This window comes from Zootoca vivipara, chromosome Z2 (assembly GCF_965207765.1).
Source record: "Zootoca vivipara chromosome Z2, rZooViv2.hap1.1, whole genome shotgun sequence".
Taxonomy (NCBI): Eukaryota; Metazoa; Chordata; class Lepidosauria; order Squamata; family Lacertidae; genus Zootoca; species Zootoca vivipara.
Genome location: NC_142585.1, coordinates 2,578,712 through 2,591,270, shown reverse-complemented (window position 1 = coordinate 2,591,270; position 12,559 = coordinate 2,578,712). Strand labels below are relative to the sequence as shown.

At 46.8% G+C, this 12,559-nt stretch overlaps 1 long non-coding RNA gene across 1 annotated transcript; it reads left to right on the top strand.

The window, feature by feature from the left end:
* Window positions 1-7,455: 7,455 nt before the first annotated feature.
* Window positions 7,456-12,207, top strand: LOC132591509 (uncharacterized). Its single transcript, XR_015948617.1, has 4 exons — window positions 7,456-7,764; window positions 8,729-8,840; window positions 9,904-10,722; window positions 11,477-12,207. It is a non-coding gene; the product is annotated as an uncharacterized LOC132591509 (long non-coding RNA).
* Window positions 12,208-12,559: the final 352 nt, after the last annotated feature.

Sequence of the window (12,559 nt, the reverse complement as noted above, 5' to 3'; positions counted from 1 at the left end):
ATGGTTATTGTATGTTAATATTAATTTGAATTTGAACCTATGTAATGGGAAATTACAAATACATTTTTTTAAAGAGCACAGGAAGAGCCATGCAGCTGGGTCAGGCCAATGGCCCATGTAATTCAGCCTCTTGTCCTCTCAGTGGCTGACCAGGCACCCAGAGGGAGGAAGCCCCCAGTCAGTATCCCAGCAAAAGAGACCCCTCCTCCCCTGTGGTTTCCAGCAACTCGTATTCAGAAGACCTCCAACTGGGGAGGCAGAGCATAGCCATTGCGGCCAGGAGCCATTGAGAGTCGAGCCCTCTCCACGAATCTACTGAATCCTCTTTGGAAGCCATCCACGTTGGTGGCCGTCACTGTCTCCTGGGGGAGGGGGTCCCAGAGTCTGACTCTGTGCTGTGTGAAGAACAGCTGGGTCTTCCCACATTCAGCTTCCCAGCTCTAGTGTTGGGAAAGAGGGACCAAAATGTTCCTCTGACTGCCAGCATAGTATGCTGATGCAATAAATACTCAGAGAGGGGGAGAAAAACTTCAAAATGCACTTCAAAGAGTGGTTGCTTCAACTCTTTTGCAGGAGGTGACCTGTTCCAGGTTTGGGGGGGGGGAGAGATGGCTAAGTGGAGTACTTCATATGGTGAGGTAAGCTGTAAACTTGCCTTGTTTACTAAACTTAGCTTTCCAAATCATGCAACTTAAAAGCAATTCAAATCTAGCTTTTGACTTGTCCAGGTCTTGATCAGTTTGCTATCAGGAGTTTGAAGAAGGCATGGCAGCTGGGAGCCTGGGAAATTATTCAGTGCCAGTGTTTTGCTCTTTCCTGTGTAAAAGAAAAAGAAGACGAAGAAGATAAGAAGCGGTTTTATGCATTCCTGGTATCTTTGAAAACCCAAAACAATGCAATGCCTGGGACAAAGGGAATGTAAACTATTTCTGCACTGTGTGGGAACTCTCAGAATCATAGAATGGTAGAGTTGGAAGGGACCTCAAGGCTCATCAAGTCCAACCCCCTGCAATGCAGGAAGAAAGGGGTGCCCTGTTAATATTGGAATCCTTGCCACCTTCCATAGCTGCCAAGTTATCCCTTTTTTAAAGGGATTTTCCCTTATGCTGAATAGGCTTCCTCGCGAGAAAAGGGAAAACTTGGCAGCTATGCCACCTTCCAGTCAGCTATTGGGAATGCTATAGCCCTTGATTCCCTGCATTAAACAGGGTCATTTATTTATTGCTTTCCTCGTTTATATGCCACCCTCTTGGCTGCATTTGGCTTAAAAGAGCATGAGAAGAACCTGCCAGTGGCCCATCTAGTCCAGCTTCCTGCTCTCACAGTGGTCCCTCAGATGCCTGTGGGAAGCCAGAAAGCAGCGCCCATGAGCAAGAGCATTCTCCTTTCCTCTGGTTTCCATCATCTTCTGTTTAGAAGCATTGCTGCCTCCAGTCATGGAAGCAGAGCATAACCATCCCGGCTAGTAGCCACTGATAGTCTTAGCCTTCATGAAATTGCCCAGTCCATTTTTAAAGCCATATTCACAAAATGCAATAGTGATGCTGTTAGTAATGATTCCATTAAAACCATCTGATCACGGGCTCCCTTCCACACAATATAGGAACTTAGTCTTTAGTGGGGGGGGGGGGTCCCTGCCCTTTGGAATTCCCTCTCCTTAAAATAATAGACAGACACTTTTCAACACCTGCTTGTCTTTTCAACACCCGCTGAAGACCCTTTTCTTCCAGTAAGCCCTTGAAGTATATATCTATTCTAGCCTGCATATGTTGGAACTGATTATATGTATTTAAATCCAGGTGGGGAAAACCTGTACAAGGTTTTGCTGAGCTACAACTTCCATTATCCCTGACCACATTGGCTATGCTGGCAGGGGCTGATGGGAGTTGGAGTCCAGTAACATCTGGAGGGCTACAAGTTTTTTCTTCTGTGTTTTTATTCTTTTATTCCTTCAGTAGCACCTTAAAGACCAACTAAGTTTATATTTTGGTATGAGCTTTCGTGTGCATGCACACTTCTTCAGATATCTTCTGGTATCTGAAGAAGTGTGCATGCACACGAAAGCTCATACCAAAATATAAACTTAGTTGGTCTTTAAGGTGCTACTGAAGGAATTTTTTTTATTTTGCTTCGACTCAGACCAACACGGCTACCTACCTGTAACTATTCTTTTATTGCCTGTGTGTTTGCTGCCCTTGGCTCCTTTGGGAGGAATGGCAGGTATTAAATTAGTACTGGTATTACTATTTCTGCATAACCTTCTTCAGCCTGCCTTCTCCATCTTAGAAATGCAGCAATCTTGGTAATATTGCCACAGCCAATTGCCACCAATCAGGGACTTGTTCAGGTAACAACGACCAGGTGCAACTGTAGACAAACATCTTATGATGATGACGACAGGAGCATGCTTCTTTGCATGCCCAAGTGTGGAGAAACCCAAATGCAACTCCCCCCCCCAAAAAAAACCACCTCTCTCAGCCCCTCCTTACTCTCTGGAGACTACATAACTTTCTTGTGTGTTTTCCCCTAGATGGAATGTGTCCTTGAAGTGTGCCTGGATGAAAAATAATGCTGCAGACACCTCTGACTCTTGAAAGGCTTGAAGGCAAGGACCACACACCTTCCTCTGACTGCTTTCACAATAAATAAAATACTTTTTGTTCTGCCTCCTCAGTTCCTGCACACACATCCTAAGCCTATCCTAAATAAGCACACAACCAAGTCTGGGGCAAAAGAGCACCTCCACTTCTGTGGCTTCCAGCAACAGGTCCTTGGGCCTCTTCTTGGTCCATGCTCTGGTCATTCTTGAGCTGCAGCTTGTAGCTCTTGGGTGCTCAACATAAACACAAGTGGTGCCAGAAGTGGGGAATCCGTAGGCGGCAACCATCTCTTGACCATCTCCATCCAGAGGAACATCAAAAAATCCTTTATTACCAGGTCAGATGAGGTGCCCATCCAGGCCAGTACTGTCTGCACCAGTCTATGTCTAAACATTTGCCCTGGCCAATGTCTTGCAACCTCCTTCATCCCAGTTCCTGTGGAAGATCTCTCATGAGATCCTCAGCAGTGAACATCCAAAGAGTCTTCTGGATCAGACCAGTGGCCCATTCACTCCAGCATTCAGTCCAGCACCCTGTTCTCACAGAGGCCAACCCACAAGCAAGATTTGCACAAAGCCACTCTCTCCTGTGGTTTCCAACAACTGGGATGCAGAGGCACCACTGCCTCCAACAATGGAGGCAGAGCCTAGTCGTCATATCTAGAGCCATCAGCAATCCTCTCCTCCAGGACTCAGGTTAATCTTGAGACCCAAGAAGACCCACAGATCTTTTTCACATGCGCTGCTGTCAAACCAGGTGTCCCCATCCTATATTTGTGCATTATTATTTCTGCCTAAGTGTAGAAGCTTTGTAAATTCATTTTGTTAGTTCTCCAATCTGTTAAGGCCACATTGAATGCTTTCTTCTGCAGCATTAGCTGCAGGTTGGTGTCACTGCAAATTTGTTGAGCACCCCCTCCATTCCTTCACCCAAGTTATTGTAAAGACGTGCTCCAAAATGTTCAGACCCTTGACCAGAGTAGAGGAAGACTGAGATTTAGACCCATTTCTTTAGAAAAGAGATGGTGAAATGTAACTTCTAGGGATGAAGAGGGTGTGCAGGCTTTGTTGATGCTTGGTCATTTGTGATATACAGATAGCACAGGTGAGGGGGCTTTAGAGCAGGCATCCCCAAACTTCGGCCCTCCAGATGTTTTGGACTACAATTCCCATCATCCCTGACCACTGGTCCTGTTAGCTAGGGATCATGGGAGTTGTAGGCCAAAATATCTGGAGGGCTGCAGTTTGGGGATGCCTGCTTTAGAGTAAGGTTACCAGACGTCCCCATTTCCCGGGGACAGTCCCTGGATTTACAAATCAGTCCCCTGACAAAATCCATCTATATAGTAGGAAGTTGAAAAGTGTCCCCGGATTCATTGAAAAAAAATATGGTAACCTTACTTTAGAGACACCTGCGGAACAGATGTGGATGTGGCACTGCAGGTATTTCAAGCCCCTTGTTTAGTGGCTTGGCATCTACTACACTTGAGGGATTGCTTTACACCCTGTGTGCTACTCAACCTGCACAACTGGGACTGTTACAGCTGCCATGTAAGACTCATTCCACACTTGCAAGAAATCTATATTTTAGTGCAACAGCACCAATCACTTTGGGACCCAGGCAGCTGCCTTCACTGTACTCTTCCCCACACCTCCGTAAAGCATTCTGGTTTAGGGGCCTTTGGAAGACATGTGGAAGGCTGCATGGTATGGAAAGCCCTTTGCTTACTGCTGATTTTAATTGTCATTGCAGTGTTTTTAAATGTGTGCCTGTATTTCGCTGCTTCATTAAACATTTCCATGAGGTGTTTTTGTAAACTTGCTTTAAGTTTTTTTTGACAATCAAGTCTGGTATAAATGATATAGGATGAATTATGTTATATTAAATTAAAATGAACTCAACTGAAGTTGAATCTGAAGTGGTGATGCTCTAACTCTCCACTTGTGACTTACCGTATGTTATTCCTGTACTGCATCATTTTTGTGCTTCTTCCTGATTTTGTTGTGTCTTGAGAGCAAGTGAGATAAAAACCTCTCAACCTACAGCAGCCATCCTGAAAATATTCCGGACTGACTTCAAGGGCTGCAATGCTTTCCTATCTAACCTTTCCTCTATTTTTTGACCATGTAGAGGTTACATGCCCCATATGTTTTAGAAAGCTCTCCTCCTTTTATGGAAACTTTTCCTCAAAAGGCCCTCACTTGTGTTCTATGACAAAAGCTTCTGAAGAATGTTTAAGCATTCAGTGGAATTCATCTTATTGTGAGCCCACTGGTGCACCCTGGGAGTGGAATAGGGCACATAACATATTTCAGATCAATTTTACAACATCCTGTAGTTTGATTCCACTCTGGCTGACAGAACATGGGAGGTCATGAACTGGACATGCCTAAGTTATGGGGGTAGTGTTTATCCCCACTGACACAGGGTTATGCTGTTATGCTGTGTGGGTATGTCAGAGCCAGGATGGGGGCTCTTGGGTAGTCATCTGGCAGCCTGAGGTCAATCCTTGTTTGGGGTGAGGGTTGGCAATGTAGCTATCATACCTGAGTTCCTGGGGTTGTGTTTTCATTGTGGCAGCATGGCCTATAAGAGGCTGTCAGTGGGGGGGGGGGTGGCTCACAGGGGATCATTTTTCCAATGCCACCATCACACGTAACATCACAGGTGAGGAACCTTTGAACTAAGGCAGCTTTGCACATGGAAGAGAATTGGGAGACACAACTGTAAGCCCCTTAACAGACAGAAATCTGTCCTGGTTGTGGTTTGGGAAAAATACAGTGGCGTCGTGTAGGCAGGATCACGGGGCAATTTTCCTGGGCACAAAATTCTTAGGCGCATAAAATTTTGAAAGAAGAAAGTAGTAATAATAAATAACACACACACACACACACACACACACACACACACACACACACATCTCCCAACATTTATGTGAGGAGTAGATTTGGGCAATGGTTGGTTGCAAGGGCACCCTCCACACAGTCTTTAGTAAGATGCCCACTTCCAACCAATCCCATGCCCTGCTCTCCTCTGTGCTCAGTGCTCACAGGAGCCGTGGCTGGCACTTGGGTAGTTTGCTGAGCTATTGCCCCTTTGTTCCAGCCTGCCAGGAGTTCTGCCCTGCCCCACATCCCCTTGCCTGCTGGTGCCAAGGCAGAATGGGAGTGCTCCCCCCCCCCATCTCTGCAAAGGGAAGCTGCTGCTACCTCTGTGAAGGAAGCTGCTGGTCTCTGGGGTGCTGCAGGGGTGAGCGAGCTGGTGGGGCTAGATTGAACTATAACTCCCTTCATTCCTGGCCATTGGCCATGCTTTCTGGGGTTGATAAGAGTTGTAGTTCAGCAGCATCTGGAGGATGAAAAGTTTTCCACTCCTGGGATATATGAATGCATGCCTCTCTCTCCCACCTCTGATGTGCCCTAAAAGGCAGTTGGCATAGGAAGCGAAATAATAGTCAGATCCTGGCTCTGTATGTCCTATTCTGACAGGTGCTGCCTTTCATATTCACGCCAAGAGCCTTTCAGCTGGAGAGATCTGGGGCTGAACCCGGGACCTTCAAGCCAAGGCTGTAGTAAGAAAGAGGCCAGTGGCCACGTGGGGCGCCTGCTGGTGAGTGGAACCCGGGGGTTTGAGGGACATTGTGCTGCTCCTGGCAATCCCCACCCAACCCGACGTCCTCCTCTGCCTGAATCCTGCTCCCCCTGGGACGCACGTCCCATCCTGGATCTGCTGTTATCGCTCCCCGCCCCCCTTTCCAGACCCTGTTCTCCTCGTTGTTCTTCATGCCCCCTCTTTGTTCCTTCCAGCCTGGTCTCCCTCCCCGTGTCAGCGGGCACCCCACTGCCTGCAGCATGCCAGGGTTCTCCAAATCCCGAAACAAACGCTCGGGTGTTTTCCTGAGTGTATCTTCACAACCGCCCTCTGTGAGCGAGGCTCAGCTTGATAAAGGTCTGGCCCTAACCCAAAAAAATCCTTAATAAAAATAATTGTTAAAAAATAAAAATAAAGGTCTGGCCCAAGGTAGCCCAGTGAAGCTGAGAATGCGAGCGGGACAGCATTAAAGATGTAACGAACACAGCGGAGCTGCGGGAATTTCGCCCTTTGCCAACCATTTCAGAGCTAGTTACAGGTAGGTAGCCGTGTTGGTCTGAGTCGAAACAATTTTTTTTAAAAAAAATCCTTCAGTAGCACCTTAAAGACCAACTAAGTTTTTATTTTGGTATGAGCTTTCGTGTGCATGCACACGTATCTGAAGAAGTGTGCATGCACACACGAAAGCTCATACCAAAATAAAAACTTAGTTGGTCTTTAAGGTGCTACTGAAGGAATTTTTTTTATTTCATTTCAGAGCTGACAGTGAAGAAAGCAATGTTTTACTTCCTGAAATAGTAAGACTGAATGAGTGAAGTTTGGAAATACTGGTGTATCATAAACGATATACTAAGTCTTGTCACTGTGTAGTCAAAAGGTAACTTTAGAGGAATTCTGACAAAGCTGCTTGATGTCGCTGGATGAACACAACACACAGCACACACAGAGAGAGGGGGGGAGAGAGAGGGAGAGGGAGAGGGAGAGGGAGAGGGAGAGAGAGAGACCTATTTTGGATGAGAAAGGGGGACTGAGTCATGCTAGTGGCCTTGACTTGCTCTCAGACATCCCATCGCACTTAGTTTTCATACTTGGCATTGGAGGAGGGCAACTGACCCAAGCACATCCAACGCCTTGAGGGGAGGGGGCAGAACTGCCCACTTCCTCCTCCTCTATTGGCCGACCGCAGCACGCGAGCTCCAGCCTTTCCCCGACAACTCAGTTAATTGGGGGAAGCTGCACATCCCAGGTGGGAATCTCTGCTGGCGGCTGCTGTGTCTGGAGCTCGGACTAATCCAGGAGACAGAGCGTGTCCCGAAGCGGAGAGAGGACTTGCCGGCGCATCCTCGGAATGGAAAAGAAAAGTCCGTCCGAGAAGCCCGAAGAACCTTCTCCTGCCCAACCTGCTAGGGAGAACTGCAGGATCCAATCTCCTATTCTCACCTCTGTTCTCTTGGGCCTGGAAAGTTTGGTGCCCCGGCGCCGTCCGCAGCCAGTGTTTGAATTGCGCCGGCCCCACTACCCGTCGACCAGGGCTCCAGAGCGGGCTCCTGCCCAGCGACATCGAGATGAAGAGGTGGGGGAAAGTTGGCAGAACCCACACGCTATTGTGCTATTGCGATGTTCGGTTTGTGGGGAGAATAGCGCCTTTTTCCTGTGGGTGGGTGGGCAGCCAGCAGCAGGGTGGCATGTGGGCCCAGGGAAATGGCTTTGTTGGGGGAGCCTCAGAACTCGTTATCTGCATGTTTGTTCCCCGTTGTACCAAAGTGGGAACTGTCTTGCAATTCAGGCTTGTGGCACACAGGTAGAGAAAGTGAGCTGTTCGCGTCTTAAGATGCCTGGGAGAAGAGAGCAGTGGGTGGGGGCAGCCTCTGCTGTTCCTTCTAGAAACATGAGTGCAATTCTGGGTGGGAAACGTGTTTTTCCATCACTGCCAGCTAGTATGGGCTATTTATATAATATTACATAAGATATTAAGCATCTTTTTTTCTGTAGGCCTGTTTATTTTGCTGTATTTCAATGATTGAAATATTTTCTGACATGATTTTAAAGTGTCTTGAGGTTCCCATATAATAGGTGGCAGGTAAACCTAATCTAAAAAAATAATAAAAAATTACTTCCCCCCTATCATGTCACAAAGTCAATTGACATAGAGCCTAAAATAATGCCAACGAGTGCTTCTACCTGGACGTGCAACATTAGCCCGTAACATGACAGCCCATTTCTCACCCTTACTTGAAAGAGTAATTGGATAGCTCAGTCAGTACAGCATGAGACCCTCAGAGTTGTGGGTTTGATGCCCATGTTGGGCAAAAGGATTCCTACATTGCAGGGGGTTCAACTACATGACCCGGGTGGTCCCTTCCAACTCTACAATTCTATGGTTCTATGATTAATGCAGGTCTGAATAGTGATCCTGTGGTCTTTAAGCCACAAGGAACCCCCACCCCACATGCAGAAAAAGAGCATCTCCTCCTGAAATCCTTCCACTTTAAAGTGTGTGAATAAAAAAAATCTACTTTGGGTCATGTGTCTCATAGAAAGTGCCTCCTGGCCGACAACAGGCTCCCCAGGGAAACAGGCAGAATACTTCCCAACCTGCCATGAGATTTGCCGGAGGAGCTACAGGAACATGGACTCCAGTTTCTGGCGGTGAGCTGACTTGGTTTTGGGTGGGAGAATGTGCACTGGTCTGCTTAGGCTCATTTCTAATGGGTGCTTATGCTGTTTAGGTGTGCATCCTCTGAACTACAAATATCTGACTATCATTGTATTCTTTTCCTGCATGGCTGCAGTTAGGTTAGCCAGATGGCAAATCCTGATAGTTTGGGTTGGGATGCATATGGAATGGGTTGTGGGGGGGGGAAGGGAACTCATTTATAAACTCAAGAGCTGGTTATATGTTGGGATAGGGAAGGAAGAGGGCTGGATAGACTCTTACAGTTTGTGTAGCAGGCTCTGAGAGCTTTTGGCATTTTCCTCAATAGCTGTTACACCGCATGCTAGTATGAAGGTGAAAACCAGTACCTTTCCATTGTGTGGAGGGTGTTGGCCACGGCACTTTCATTAGGCTGTGGTCTGAATGGAGATGCATTGCAGCCTTAGGACTCAACTTGATGCCTTTCCTAAATTGGTGTTTGTGGTTTTTGCAGCTGGGAATAAGAAGAAAGCATCTGGTTTTGTATTCAGCTCAGATCAAGACATCCACAGTTGGGAGTTTGGTGGTGGCTGGGATTGCCACCTTTGGTTGGGTAAAATACAAGACAGGGGGGGCTGGGGGGGCAGAGAAGATTGGGGGGATATTTTTTTACCTGGTGCTGAAATGACTTCAGAGCAATCCATTACAAAGACACGGTGCTTTATTCAATGAAAAGACAACAAAAAAAGCACTATGGTTTAGAAGGGTAAGAAAAATATTGCATATTACATGTTTTGCTGGGCTTTGTATTGCTAATTGGTTTGATACAAATCAGCATGATTTGCCATTATGGGATGGAAACTGTGTGTTTGTCACCCATGGATATACTGCCACCCACTCTGAGTTATATACTGATTGCCTCTTCTGCTTCTGGGATGCATGTTGTAGACATATTGAATAGATTAAAAACTGCAAAAGGTTCCTATACTGAGAAAGCAATGGGAATACTCGATCTGTTTCTCCTTTTCTTCAGAAAATAACAACCCTTATACAATGCCGCTTCCTCTCCCACCGCAGATACTCCTGTGCAGCCTGTCGTCTTGCGCCCAGCCGTCCTACGTCCTGCACCATATCCAGCCAGGACTTGGTTCACCGGCTGCTGCTGCTGCTGCTGCTCCTATGCAGCTGCCATCGCTGCGAGAGCCACCTCAACTGTCGGTCTCCACTACCAGGCCAGTCACTCTATCCCTCCTTTAAATTCATTGTGTTTTCAAGCAAATTAATTATCAAACTTAACCAAAGGTCCAAGTGCCAGTCAACATCATCAGTGTATTTAAAACCTTTTCCATGAAAGAAAACAAACTATTACACCCTGTATAGATCTCATTTTCACAGAGTCCATAACTACAAACACAGATCCGAGTTATGAGAACCGGACCACAGAATGTTGCCACCCTGGACTATTTAGTTTGCTGCTATCACCTTCCCCATGCAGCCTCACAGAAACACGTTCAGTGCAAGAAAGAAAAGGGGCAGATGCATACTCTGAGAGCGTATTTTAAACCTGCCACATAAGAAACAAAACTACTACGTCCCACATAAATCTCAATTTCATTAGTAGATTTCATAAATACAAAACCCCACCTGCAAAGTTTGTTTCTGTCATTCACAAATTCTTTAACCAGTGTCTCTGAGTCTTCTGTAAACACCTGGAGTAAATGTGTACCCATTTCTGTCCTCTCCAGGGAAATCTGGCTCAGAAGATGGTGGTTGAGAGACTTAGGAGGGATGTGCAAAATACATATAGGGATAATCAGGCACTTTGCAGAGCCCTTCAGGTGTTTGAAGCAGACATCTTGGAGCGTGACGCAAGATTCCAGGAGCTGCAAGCAAGAGGTATTTTTGTGGCCCTCCGAATGATGTTGGGTTTCAAGTCCCATCATCCATGATGAACGCTGGCTACGCTGGCTGGGGTTTAGGGGAGTTCCACCACGCCACGCCCCCAGTCTGGAGCACAGTTCAGTGCATCTTTTTGGCGAACTGGTAACTATGCCAGGGTCGCCTTCACTGAGTAGAAGGAGTGGCATCCCACCCCCACCCCACCCCCAGGAGGCCAGTAGCAGGCTGTGCATGTGCCTCTGAAGGGCACAAAGGTTTGCTGTCTTCCTTGTGAGCATTTTCTTGCCAAAAATAATAAAAATATAGCATAATGAAAATACAGCATATGGGTGCACATAAAGGTAATGGTATAGGGACCCCTGACCATTAGGTCCAGTCGTGACCGACTCTAGGGTTGCGCGCTCATCTCACATTATTGGCTGAGGGAGCCGGCGTACAGCTTCCAGGTCATGTGGCCAGCATGACTAAGCCACTTCTGGCAAACCAGAGCAGTGCACGGAAACGCCGTTTACCTTCCCGCTGTAGCGGTACCTATTTATCTACTTGCACTTTGATGTGCTTTCATACTGCTAGGTTGGCAGGAGCAGGGACCGAGCAACGGGAGCTCACCCCATCGCAGGGATTCAAACCGCCGACCTTCTGATCAGCAAGCCCTAGGCTCAGTGGTTTAACCCACAGCACCACCCGCATCCCTATGGTTGCACATACCAGGCACCAATTTTAACCGGTGATTCTTTGGCTTTTCCCTCAGGTGAGGAACAGGAGGCAGAGGAGGAGGAGGAGGAGTTGAAGGAGAAGGAAAAATAAAGAAAACTGGAGGATATATTTTTTCATATATATTTCTATTATCAGTTATATTCCTATAATCATTTTAAAAATACATGAAGTGTATTTGTACTGAATAGAGATTAGTCTTCTGAGCACACTCTGTGAAAAGGTTTTCTGAAGAAGATCAGCAGCGCTTGGCTTTAGCTTGCTGCAAAGAAATCCCTTGTTGCTCTTGCCTTTTATATCTCACTGTTTTGTTGTAGTCCTTGCCATACTTGTACAGAGAAGTATTCTCGGGATCCTGTTGAGGTTTCTCCCTTCCCCCCTTCCCCCTAGACAGAACAGGTTCTTTGGAATCTGGTAGCCACTGTCCCTTAAAGTTGTAGTTTAGCCTTTTGAGACACATAACCCCATTTTAACCCAAGCATGCACCTGAGAGCTCATTTCTTAAATTTCTTGGGCATGCATTTATATTCCCTGAATTGTGGAGGCTCCATTGACAGCAATGAGAAACCGAGCTTTTAGAGTCATCAGCCCAGACCTGTGGAACTCCTTGCCAACAGAGATTAATTCTGTTTTAAACACCTGCTGTTTATTCCACAAGGCCTATGCGAGCACACCTCCCACAATGGTATATGGGTGCATCTTTAACTTATACATTTTGTCATTCAGTGATATATATTCCTTTATTAATAAATAAAATTGTTAATTAAATATGCTGAGAGTGCTTTTGTTGTGACCCCCCTGACCCCAGCTGAAAGCAACACTTTAAAGCAGGTGTGGGGAACCTCCGGCCCTCCAGATGTTGGGGATATGTAGCGCCCCCCACCTCTGGTCATCGGCTGTGTTCCTGGGGATGTTGGGAGTTGCAGTTCAGCACCAGGTTCCCCAAACTTTCTTTAAGGTACCGGTATCACCATCTGGGGCAAAGGGCACCCGGGACCTTGATCTGACAGCTCCAGGTTATTAGATGACAACATTTATTTTCCATAGCAATCACCCCCAGTTTGGTCTTCAGGACATGCTGCAGACAGGGCCGTCTCAAGCAGGTCGGGCGCCCTGGCGC